Source organism: Nymphalis io, chromosome 2 (assembly GCF_905147045.1).
Source record: "Nymphalis io chromosome 2, ilAglIoxx1.1, whole genome shotgun sequence".
Taxonomy (NCBI): Eukaryota; Metazoa; Arthropoda; class Insecta; order Lepidoptera; family Nymphalidae; genus Nymphalis; species Nymphalis io.
Genome location: NC_065889.1, coordinates 8,234,452 through 8,248,294, shown reverse-complemented (window position 1 = coordinate 8,248,294; position 13,843 = coordinate 8,234,452). Strand labels below are relative to the sequence as shown.

Sequence of the window (13,843 nt, the reverse complement as noted above, 5' to 3'; positions counted from 1 at the left end):
CTACGTGAACCACTCGTAAAGAAACACAATCCATAATGACCTTAAATATGATAAAATGCAAACAATGGCGTTATAACAGAATACGTACTATCTAATATGATTAAAGTGATTTCCAATATAATTTTGTAATTAAAAACAATTCAATCTACATACATACAAGTACATGTGCAACACATATTGTAAGTAAAAAAAAACATCCATGTTATATGTTATAATTATTATTATTTATATTTAAGTATATCTTCGTACATAAATTTATGTAAAGGAATATAGTACAAAGTTCTGGATTTTTATATTACAATAATAAGTACAAGATAAGTTTGCTGGAATAAAACCGCCTTTGCACACAAATTGTACGTAAAATATTTTAAACTGTATTCAATAATATTTTGAAATTAAGTTGTCTTAAATAAGATTTGCAGTTATATGTTATATACTTCTATATATTTAAAAGTCATTTGTAACATTCGAATTATGAATGGACATTTCGGTCAAATTTAAAACATGAGTTTTTACGGTGGCTATAAATCAGGCTTATTTGAAATTTATAAAGGGCTGTGACGGCGCCGGCTCTGCTTATCGTATAAATTATGAAAAACAACGAGAAAGCTATAAATTGCAATTCCGTTACCCGACGCGGGTGTAGTAATGAGTCGCCAGCGTCTGTCGCCGACCAAATTATACTCTTATACTAACCTGATGTTTAAAAATAATTTAAAAACTTCTAGACAGTAATTAAAAGGAATTCATTAAAAACTTTAATCAATATAGTACATAGCAAACACAATAAAATTCAGAATATGTCAGTATTACATAATTCATTAAACCTGTATACCTATGTCCTAATAAATAATGATTTCGAATGAAATAAACTTATTTGCGCATCGCTAAAATAAATTATTCTTTGTAGAATATACCAGACCTATAAAAACTATAAAACTGCAGTCGTTGTTCATTTTTAAATTTAAAAGTTTGTATGAGCAGACCACCAGTATTCATTGATTTGGACGTTCCCCAATGTAGCATCGCTGGCTTTAATACGATATGAAACAAAAACGCTCCCGTTAAAAGCAGAATTTACTAAAGAAAATTTTATTTTTATGTTCCCTACTTCGCTTAATAGTAATAAAAATACTGTCATATAATTAAAGTGTACGTATCTATTCGTAAACGAAGAGAATTTAATTAAAAAAATTAAACGAGCTTAACTTAAAATAGCCATTTTGTAATTTTATTATCGAATTTTTATTTTATATTTAATAAATAATATTTATTTTATTTTCCATTAACACGCAATTATTAAATAACATTCCTTAGATTTGTGAATCAGTTATACAAGAAAAACTCCCACATATATGTTAATCGTGGTTGCAATAATACACAAGTACACTCCATGATCACATAAACCAAATTGTATAGTTCTATAATTAAATAGCTAATTGCCGATACAGTTGATTTTAATTAGGTCTTTAACAAATAGGCTACGTTCTAAATTATTGAATGAAATGCATTTACAATAGGCCTGAATGATTTGTCGCTTGTTAACCGTCCCTGATTAATAAACTGCCCAGACTATATATTTATCAGTTAGGCTGTTTACATACTGGGCCGCAAAAAAATCGACACCATCGCGGTGACGTTCAACAGTGTGTTATAATAAATTAAAATCAAACAATTGTATGAATTGCGTCAACTATCGCCACTGCTGGCTTCTTGTGCTTATGAGAGCACGCGAACCAATCCAAACTAGAAAATCATTCTCCTTCTTTTACGACATAGTATCATTAAAATCGATTCTGTTTGAAAATGTTCGTGCAACCTATTCTGGCCACAACATAGACGTATTTATACATACAAGTGACAGAAATAGACAAAGTCCTTTTCGTCTAAAAATATTATTTGTTCTCTTGAACCAAAACAAATTTTATGAAATACAATTTGTCGCGCAATGCGGAAGTCAATTCTCCCAATACTTAAGTGACTGCTTGGCGCAAAACAGATTTGTCTCGTTTACCTGTCGTGCATCGATTCCATTTTTCATATAGGTATTGAAAAATTTTCCTTCAAATGTTTCACCTGCTCCCACTAAGATGGAAATCTAATAACGTCTGCAACTTTTCTATTTCCCGTATTTGAAGTTAACGGAATATCTTTATAACTATTTGTAAATTACTTAAAGTATTGTTTTATAACTTAATATTAAAAAAAAAAATTCACGTAATATATTAAAATGAAAACAACCCAATTGAATCTCCTCAAAGGGTCAAAGCAACCGAGCAAGCGAGCCATTAAATATATTAAATCATATAAAAACCTTACAAAGGATAAAAATATGAATTATTTCATTTTACAGAAATACTTCCAACTATCTTTCTTGTATCATTCACAAAAGATAGCACATAAACAAAAATCTAATAAAAAAGCATGATTGAGATATTTATTCAAAATTCTCTACAAGAAAATCTTAGTATCAATAAAATGAGACCAAATTCAGGATGCTACTTGAAAATTACTCGAAATTTCCCGAGGCAGCTCGAATTTTTATAGCTACGTCGAGCCGGCACCTGTGTCCGTTAGGCCAAATGTCGTCGTGGTCTGCTCATCCATTCAAATTTATTCACGAGTTTGGGCACACTCACGATTCTCCACACCCGGCCCGTTGTTACACTTGACTTGAATCACTTCAACCCATATGAAATATCAAAACGGAGAATTAAATCAAACAAGAGAGTCAATTCTACTAAAAATTGACACTCTATTGCAAACGAATCAAAGCGCAATCGTTTCCGCTTAGCAGCTTTCTTATTCGACTAACACAACGGTTCAGGGGCTCTGTCGAAGTTGATATATATAAGATATATACATTTTATATAGGAAAACTTTATAACTTCTCTGCATGATCCTAACAAGCAAAGCGGTATGCACAATCGTAAATACACTATCCCAGCAGACTGTACTACACTTGGCTTTTTACTAGTTATGTGTAGGAAACAGTGTAGTTATGTGTATAAAGTAAAAAGTAAGAAAATTTACACGTGTAAAACCACGAGTCATTTTATACTGTACTATTATATAGTATTGCTACTTCTCATGTAGTATTATGAATAAATAAAATTCAAGTTTCTGTCAGTAATTTCAAAATAACTCTCCTTTTAGTTAATATGGCTATTTGCGAGTTACAAAACTAAACCTAAGATTTTTTTTTATTTCTATGTCTGGCTGTCTGTTTGTCCGGGGTAGTCTTCAAAACAGTTAAAAGTTAAAAAAAAATTTAAAGTACCGCTTAGATTTTTTTTTTCATCATAATTGCTTGAGTCTATTAAAAGTTATAATAACTTAAAGACAAAAGTCACATACGTATTTTGTTGGCCACTATTTTAGACCAAAACAATCATTTTTTTATTTTAGACTAAGGTAAAGGTAAGGTAAGGACTACCTAATGATTAAAGTAGTGTGTATGCATAATTCAAATAGGTATTATATATGTATAAATGGCAGATTTTGAAGGATTTTCGTCGCAAATTGAATTCCACGCTGGAAAAGCAGCCGGTTTTGCTTGTAGAGATTAAGTACGTAAGGAGATCTATTTACTAATAATGTAACATTAGAAGTTGATACATTTTTTTATGTATTTTTATTATTAAAGCAGAGATTTAATGGCACATTTGCAATAAATATAGAACTTTGACTATTATATTATATCTATTAGACTTATACGGCCATATTTAGAAGGATGATTAGTTAAACAATGTTGTGTCTACTTCTTTCAAACGTTATATCAAAGTTGACAGAGAGATCAGTGCTTAACTAAACAACCGCAAAGCAGCGTTTATAAGTAAGGCTGACTATAATTATTTATTAAAAACTACCAACATTTAATATTTTTTGTTGAGACTAGTTTTTGTGTTGAATCACATAAATTTAAACCCAAGTTTTCACGTAATGTACATGCAAATAATTTTATTTACGTAAGAATACACATAATAGCCATCTAGCTTAATCAGGGTTTTGTGTGAGCACGAAATAAATTATTGTCTTTACATTCTCGTCGCCTTAGTATCGCAAGACTGAACCCGCATCAAATTAATCCTTCAGCGACCCTTGAATCCAATTTAACTCTTCCATATATACCAGAAAACATTTGCAAAGGGCTATATATTATTAATTTATGCTGATATAAATCACGATAACATTTTCCTTCCCTTAAACAAGTTAGAAGAAGTAAAATAAAAACCTGTTAATGTCCCACTGTTGGGCTTAGGCATCCTTTCCTTTATGAGGAGAAGACATGGAGCTAATTCCGTTCCTCTACTCCAATGCAGATTGATTGATGACCCATGTGGATGATACCACCGATCACAAGATGTATTATAAACATAAATTTAGCACATGTAAATTCAGTAGTGATTGCCCGGTTTTAAACCAGCAATCTTCTCTAAAGATTCACGTGTTCTAGCCACTGGGCCATCTTGTGTCAAAAATAAGATATATGATTGGAGACAATTTAAAAATAAAATATTCATACAAAAGGTACATTGTACAATAATTGGTATACATATTTATTTGTAGTAACGCTAATGTGACTAAAACGTAATGCTTTATATAATTTAGATAAAATTACAATATCCTCAATGAACAGGCTCAAGTACTGTGTAGATGACACAGGAAACCGTGCAACGATCCGTTCTAGCATTATAATCCCACACCTTGAAGTAATTTACCAACATTACAGAGCCCCATTGAAAAACATAATCGTACCGAGTGCAAGACACCATATGGCCGCTGCGGCCGTCAACCATGTCCAAAGACATAAATGGGCACGTTGTCGTCACAGATGGAATGCCATTGCGTTGGGGCAGCCTTGTCGGTGCGGTGGGGGGACCTCCCGCGCAACCTGCGCCTCCGTCACTCCTCGCAGATAGTGCCTCGCCTGCGCATGCGGTGCGATCATATGCGCGTAACACGACGAACTGTTTGTAAAATATACATTTCGATTTATTAAACTGTGAAAATACGATGAAGTGACTTAATGGTTATTGTGAAGTTCTGTTAGAATAAGGTAACAAGTGCAAATATTTAATTTAAACATATTCCATGAGCATATACTCTACAAGGGCATTAACGAGTGTACATGCAATACAAGTCACAACAGTTATTGTAGTTGTGTGTGTAATATTTTTAACAAAGTAACAAAAATCATAGTGAGGCTTTAAAAACAGGTGCATCTAATGTTATGAATGGATAGGAGTAAGTATGGACAACCGGTCGCGCGCATTCCTTCGCTTGCATAACGAAACAAAAATAGAGCAGTGTGTCAATAGAGCCTTTGTAGTGTTGAAAGCATTTTCGAGTAATAAGGGTGACAAAGATTGTGAAGTGTCGAGTTAATGACATCATACTATATATACGTATATGTACGCAACGCCCACACTACACGTGTCCTAAGGTTACGAGAATTGTGTTAAGTTATTATTTTATAAGTTATCGTATTGTAGTTTTAATAATGATATTAACGAGTATTATTTATACAAGCTAGTCATCAAACGTATGACGTTTAAATAACATCATTCAATTTACGTTAATGCGAAAATATTTACGTATACATTTATATTTATATATCAAATAACAAATATAAACAAAAACGGGAAATAGCGTTACTTAAAATTAGCATATTCATATTTTATAAGCATCTGTCTTACATATCCGTAATGACTTTGTTTTTATATAAAATATTTTCACAGAAAAAAAAAACAAAATCGCAATACGTTTTACGTTGTTTACGAGAAAATTGAATTTTTCTTGCTCCTAATCTTATCATTAGATCCTCGTGAGAGTTTAACGGTACTTCTTAGCAACGACTTCTGTTAAAAAAATAAAATATATAAGATTAAAAAATCATCGAATTACTTGTTATCCATTTACAAAGTTTATTTAATATTGTTTATTTAATAACGTGTTTTTGATAATAATTTTGACATTTTGATAATGAGATTGACGTTCCATCTCACATATGTGTTCAAAAGGATAATCGAAAATCGCGACACAAACATGACTGGAAACAAACGCCCACCATATAATTATATCTTTTTAATAATAAAGAGGTATTTTTATATATTTAAGAAGCAAAAAAGCAACAATGTACATACTTATTACATAAAAAATAAACTTCAGTTATGGAAAAAATTAAAAAACTTTTTTTTGTACAATTCTAACAAGTCCCGGCACACTTTATATCTGTATCCATTTTTAGGTATAAAATTGACCTACAACTAAGTATTTTTAAGAAACCTTTTTTTACTTTAATTCATTTCAATTTATGAATGACAATTAGTATATTAAAATTTAATTAAGATGGTCATAATGAAAAACATTTATAGATAAATTTTAAGCAAAAATCCATCTACTACAACAGACTCTAAACTGAACTCCTATTGATTATAAAATATTTCAGTAGCGTCCATATTTACTGCCTTGAATAATACACGAGTAAAAAGTATTGATATTAAAACATATTTTTCTTTCTCACAAACGGTTCAGAAGATTTAGATTAAAAAATAACTCAAGGCGCTTGGGTTGTTATTCCACTCGTCTGCTACGGCCTTTTTTATTATTAAGCAGAATATATAAGGAGCTTGTTGTTTAACTATCAATTACAATTTCGACACCATATCTCAGAATTTCTTTCAACACATGCAAACCATATTACCAGCATAAAGCGGCGGTCAAGGAATTTGATGAATCATAAAATTGAATTTACCACTAATGTGCACAGAACAATGAGTAAGCTCAATCAAGTTTACTTAGATTTAAATAAATTTCAGTCACTAGAACATCGGCCAAATCACGAAAAATAGAGCACCATGTAAATATTTCACTGCTGCTTCATATTCTACTACTGGATATATAGATATGTGAGTGGAATATTATGTAATGAGTAGGTAGGTGTTACTTACCAGGACGGGCTTGCACAAAACCCTACCACTAAGTAAGTGATTGATTGATGATAAATTGTAAACTCAATGGTGCTTACCAGGATTTGAACCTACGATTTTTGTTTAAGATCCACGTATTAAATCCACAAAGCTTACAAATAACTAATTGGTGACTAACGAATCTAAATAATGAGTAAAAATGATAAACGCAACTTATCTCCGACAAAGGAAACAAAAAAAATAGAATGTCGATAAATAATTTCGCATTATCTTCTTAGTGAGATAAAATAACGTCACTTAGAATAAGATAAATGTTCAATAATACTAATTAATCAAAATATTGTATTGCATTTTGAGGAATAATTTTAATTATGATATCACCTGTGGGTTGATGAAGTCCACCCAAACCCACCCTGCCGCCCAACATAAATAATCTATTGTTGTTTCCCGCGTTAGCTAGTGCAATTACAGGTATATGAGATATAACATCTCAGATTTCATACGTGGAAGCATTAACCGTATATAAAGGGGTTCATTCTAGCTCTATATCGCCAGTGTTTATGGTGAAGATGACCACATAACTTCAGCATTCCCAAATTAAAAAAACACAATTTAAATTATGGCTCATTTACATATATTACTATACTATATATATGTATATTATACACGCCAGGTTAAATCCCAACGGGGTTATTTTGGATTATGTGTATCGACTGTATAATCTGACAGCACTTGTTGCTTTTAAACATATTAAAACATTTTAAAGAAAGATAACTTCAGTAATATTGGACTTTTACGTGAACAGAACAATCAGAAAAAAAAACACGTTACTGTTATTGGTTGCCAGTAATTAAATTCTTAAAAAAAAAACATTTTTAATAACACTCAATAAAAGACTAAATCTTTAATCAGAATCAGTCTTAACCAATAGATAAACTACGCAGATCTTAAGCGAAAATTGCGGGTTCAAATCTGGACATATACCAGTGACATTTTATCTGCCTAATAATTTGTAGTTGTAATTCATGTGTTCTGTGTTTCGCGGTGAATAAAAAAAGTACAAAGAAATATGTGTATCGGATTAATTTTGTCACATTTGTATTTTTCTAACCAGCCCTTTGTTCAATGAAGTAGAATAACCTCACCAAACTGCCGCTTACTTGTTATTCGAAATTAATTTTTTTTTGCAATACACTAAACCACATTAAAAAATAAATAATTATTGTCTGAAAAAATATCTTCAGATAAATTATTATTATAGCTTATGAAAATGTTGATCATTAATAAATGTAAAAACCAGAGCTGTTATATTTTTTGTTTTAATTATTATTTTTGTCGTATACCGGCAGCCATTGTTTGAAGTAACGCTTTATGACTACGCATAAATTAATACACATCAATGATAATTACGTCGGATCTAAAGTTAATTAGTTGATGAATCATTGAGATATGAGATTTGCCTTGATACGTTTCAATGTACGCATAATATATCCATTGAAGACGTATTTATTATATATATTAGCATACATATACTAAATCAAAATAATAGAAATATAACAACACAATGACAAAACTTCTAAAGAGATTTTATCAGTTTAAAGTAAAAAAATGTTATTTATATAGAAAATATTAGTCCAAAATTAAGCTATGATGATTTTCTTTTATATATGCTAATAATGGATCGCATAAAATGTTTTGTTATTTAATGCCAAAAATGTATGTATGCATACTAGTTAAAATATAGTGAATTTATCCTGTGATATTGATTAAATAATTGTATTATGTATTTTTATAATAAACATTTGCCAACCGATCTATTCGCTCGTCCTGTGCTAATACAATGTACAACACCGCGATTATTTACGCGTTTTGTTAAATAGTGTATAAGACAATATTTATAAGATAGTATTTATTTTTATTAGGACTTATATTTTGTGAGTATTAATATATTTACTATATTTCGAATAGTAAAATCACATAAAAACGGTTTATTACCAAAGCTAGGGTGTTTTGAAGAGTAAATTCAAATAGATACCTATAGCAGCGCTTGAACGAGCTACTTAATTTCGGTCGTAATAAGTCCGACCGCTTTAAGCGGAAATCAATATTGCTACATAAATGTTGAATAATAGAACATTGATACACAATTATTATAGAGCTGCTGCAAAATATTTGCTCGAAGCGTATGAAAGCATGCAGTACATATCAAGTATGAATATAGAGATATTTCTACGTCGACGGTTTCACACATTATTGGAGGCAGCGAAGCACGAAGCACGTCGCGTCGTTGCGGACCCTCGTTAAAAATAAAATTATACAATAAATTAAGCGGCAATTTACCATAATTCATTTTCTTATTAATTCTAAACGTGTATAGCCATTATCTATAATGTGCTTTTAATTGGATTGGTCCTGTTCGAACTTTGAATTACAGGTGAAACTTTATGAGAGAACGCTTTTCAGAATTGATTCTGGATTATGTAGTATCGCGCGCGTTTCATTTTATAAAATTCTTTATAATAAATAAAGTTTGATTAAATAAATAATTTACTCGAAAAAAAATGGTATTATATAGATTTACACGCTTGCACTTTAGATTGAAAATGCTCACACTGATGTTTTAGCTATTTATTGTATTATATTAATGTACATCAGGACTTAAAACTAGATTTGTTAACCGAGATTGTTGGTTGCTTTCGTGGGATTCTGGATGTTATGCCATCATTGGGTCATCTCTATTTTGGATCATCATTTTTAAGTTACAAACCAAAATCTACGTGGTAGTCAATCAAATTTTAAATTTATATGTGGGCACATCAAGTTACAACTGTCTGCCTACAACTTTTTTCTTTATTATCCGATATTAATGTATCATATTTTCAGGAAAAGAAAGGAGGTTTTATTTATTAATAAAATATTTGTTACAATACTTTCCCAATCCAACTTGACCGAATCGCAACTGGATCGTTGTGTTAGTAGAATAGGAGAACGTTTAAACGGCAACGATTAAATTTCAATGCGGTTGCTTTAAAACAACAATTTGTTAGTAGAATTTTCACCCACTTTTTGAAGAAATAAATGAAAACAAAATAAAATTCTCACATCAAACGGTAGATTAGCATGCGTGTAAGCAAATGTTGTGTTTTAAATGCGTTTGAGTAGACGTGATTATCGTCATGCAATATACATGAACTATGAAGGTAGATTACTTCCTTCCTGTACAGTTCGATGTTACTAATGAGTTTCCAAGATAAATATGATACTTTAGTTACAGTTTATTGGCTAGAAGGTGTATTATCAAGTGAAGCGTTAAATAAAATCAAGATCTCACTTACTTTGTATAAATTACATTCCTATTAACAAAAACAGTGCACACTTCAACATTCCTAGAGTGACAGTATAAAAGATCTTCTTAATATATATTTTTTAAATGACTGACATACCAATCTTCATCACTGGGTCAGACGGGACGAAACTACATAGAAATTCTTTATTGGACATAATATATAGTACACACTAAGAAAGGATTTTTCAAAATTCCCTCTAAAGGATATGAAAGTTTGTATCCAAGTATATAATTAATCGATCGTCATGAATATGGACAATATCGCATATACGTTGCCGGAGGTACATAAAAGGACATCTAAGACATTAAACAGGCTGAAACTAGTAACAATATAACATACTATGTCAATATCATAGTCATATATACATACATGCGTTCATAAGTTATTCATATGAATGGGCTGAAACTTTGTACAGTTGTTGTTGACACTTTGTGAAGGTTCATAGCATAGTACTATCAACGTACAATAAGCATCGTTTATTTAAAGAAGAATTGCAACATGTTTATAAATTAATAGTATCTAGTCTTATAATCTGTATTAGATACGATTAATTGTCATGGAACGTTTTATAATATAATGTTATTTGTCACTAAATTTATGTAAATGTATTTGTTTTTTAATAATTGCTGGCGATTCCATTTTCAAAATTAAAAAAGTTAGATATTTTTAATAATAATCGTATGAATGTGTACACGTATTTTCGCGAATGTTTCTTACGTCTCAAATAACTTGAGTACAAATTTAATAATCGCATTTCGTAATCCAAATTACCACAAATGCTAACTTTCTAAGAATATGAACATTTGTTTTTTTTTTAAATAAGCATCCTCATGAACCTTTCTTACGTCACGTATACCTTGAATATAAATTTAAATTGGCATACATTCGTGTTTTAGAACTCCAAGAGTTATTTTCTTCTTTTTAGAGGGATGTTTTTTGTTCGTACTTAGAAATGCAAAATTTTCTTTCGTCTCGCATATCCTGAGTTCAAACGATGATATTGACTTAAACTAATTTCAGCTGACATTTAAATACAAATTGGATTAAGCGGTTCGTGTTCGTATGTTTATAAAAGCTTTTAAATAAACGCTCATATGATGAATGGCATCAAATGTGAAGTTTATTTTTATAGGTAGACAAAATCACACAAAACACTGGTCAATTTGCAAGTATTTTTTAACAAACATGGATAAAATCCAGTGATGGGTGCTACATGCTGGACTCGTTTACAACTGGTTTCGGTGAACTGGTCAATAAGAACCCAAAGGTCTGCATGATAAGCGAGAAAAGAACAATAACCTCTTTCGCCGTAAATGTCCAATGAGTCATCGTTTTTATTCAGAGAACTGCATTTCTCGGAATAAAAATAATTAATTCATAACCTCAAAGTGAATTCGCACGAATATAAAACAATACATCAAAACAATTAATATCTAAAAGTTGTTTTAACGAAACGTTTCAATTAAATAAAAGTCCAGCTTCATACAAATTGAATATCAAGCTTTTAGTATGTATTTTAATTTTACTTTGTACCTTCAAATTTCGTAATGAGACTTGTCTGACTTGAGTAATTTCATTTTTATTTTTCTTTGTTACAGAAATTTCTTTTAGTTTTTGTCGAATTCTAACGTGAGCGGTCAAATTTTGCCGAGTAAATTTATATTTTATAAGGGTTACAGTATTTTAAATTTATATTTTTACTAGCGATGCGCCCGCAGGGAGTAGCGTACCTAGATAGACGTATAGCAATGCGGACTTTTTTATATAAAACTATTTTGTTTGCATATTTAATTGTATGGATTTACACATTGCAAGCCATGAAGGTTCTAAGATGGCACGATTTTTCCTGGCTTAATCGATAAATGTAATAATAAAAGTAGCATTTTGAAATTTCTTCGCAAATTAATATTATTTGTTGGTGGAAACATAATGAAAATTCATACAGTAGTTCCTGAGAATAGCACAGACAAATACACATATATAATTTATACGTAGCTAAAAATTTTAATTTAAAAATATTTTATTTTCATTAAAAAAGTAAAAAGCTACAAAAGGTCGTCTCTTATGATGTATATTTAAATGAATTATATTTATATTTGAAAGTTAGTTTAAATATTACAAGTATATTTAAAATGTTAAACATCCCATATATTATCAATTAATGTGATATTGAATAATAATTAATTAACTCTTATACCTCTGACTCCATAAACAGTCTCAAGTGGGTGTTGAACATCATCGACAGCCAATAGCGATCAGCCCACAAACAATAAATACGACCAGCACTTGTGATCAATCATATGTCTGCATATATTTAAAGAATAAATCTCCATTACTTTTTTTTAAATGTGACCACCACTAGATGTGAAACATCGTAATTGATGCTCAATAAAAAATAAAAAAAAAAATATATTATTATAATACACATAACGCACACACAAGTAGAGAGCGGCAGCATGATGGCAGAAAGTCATTTACAGTTTGCCGTTTGCCATCACGGCACGCGAGTCGGTTTTACATTTACTACATATATTAACATATTATAAACATATTTTATTAAGTTTTATAAATAAATCTGATAGGCTATAAAAATACATTAAATCAATATAAAAACCAAACAAGCAATTTTGAATATGATAAATATAACATAAAGCTAATACCAGTTTTGTGTGTAGATTATCTGTAGACCGAGAAGAACCGGTAAACTCGTGAGTTTCTTTTTATCTTCAACCATATATATGTGATAAACAATACATACTAATAATTTGATCATCTAAAACAATTAATAAATATAGAAATAATTATTAATAAACCTACAAAGTCTTTATAAATATTTCTAATGTTAACATTCGTCTGGCACAAGCTTAGTGCCTAATATACAATAATTATGTATTCTGATTTTCATTTCAAAGTATCAAAAAACGCCTCAACTGGAGGAAAAAATGGTGAAATGAAAAGTTTATTTATGATTTTGTTAAGTAGATAGAAAATGTGCCACCTGTCACCATCACCTCCGCCCATGAACACAAGAAATACTAACAATTCTTAACATCGCCAATGCGTCATCAACTTTGGGAAATAAGACGTAATGTCGCATTTGCCTGTAGTTATACTTCCTTACCCACCCTTCAAACCTGAACGCATGTTTTGCATAAGTGGGTACAAATTTACAACCAAGTAAATAGTATTAATATACCATGTGTTTATCTATTATTATGATGCAATGTTACTATTTTTGTGTTATTTTATATATGAATATAAATGCGGCACCTATTTAATAGCCTATCAATTCTCAGAGACCTCTTTATAAACGTACTAAGCAAAAAAGCCAATTTCATTTCTTCATGAGTATGCAGATAAGTAATCTTTATGATTTTCCCCGTGACTGTATAAATTTGAATGTTGTTTTTTATTGAACAATTTAATTTATGTGTTAAGTATGTACTAATTTTGTTATGGTTGCTTGTTATTGATTAATTTTTTTTATCTATTAAAAAAAACAACCAATATATTGAAGATAATAATAGATTACTGAGTGATGACTATTGTAGTTGTAAATGAGTT

The 13,843-nt window shown here is 30.3% G+C and overlaps 1 protein-coding gene across 3 annotated transcripts in view; it reads left to right on the top strand.

The window, feature by feature from the left end:
* Positions 1–4,919: 4,919 nt before the first annotated feature.
* The window catches only part of LOC126778456 (filamin-A), a 96,747-nt gene continuing 87,823 nt past the window's right edge, over positions 4,920–13,843 (top strand). For 2 of the 3 annotated variants that reach the window (XM_050502022.1, XM_050502039.1), the window contains exon 1: positions 4,927–5,059. The gene's annotated coding sequence lies outside the window, so the exon portion shown is untranslated. Of the gene's footprint in view, positions 5,060–13,843 lie in introns of all 3 variants that reach the window. The other variant, XM_050502031.1, reaches the window with a different exon arrangement.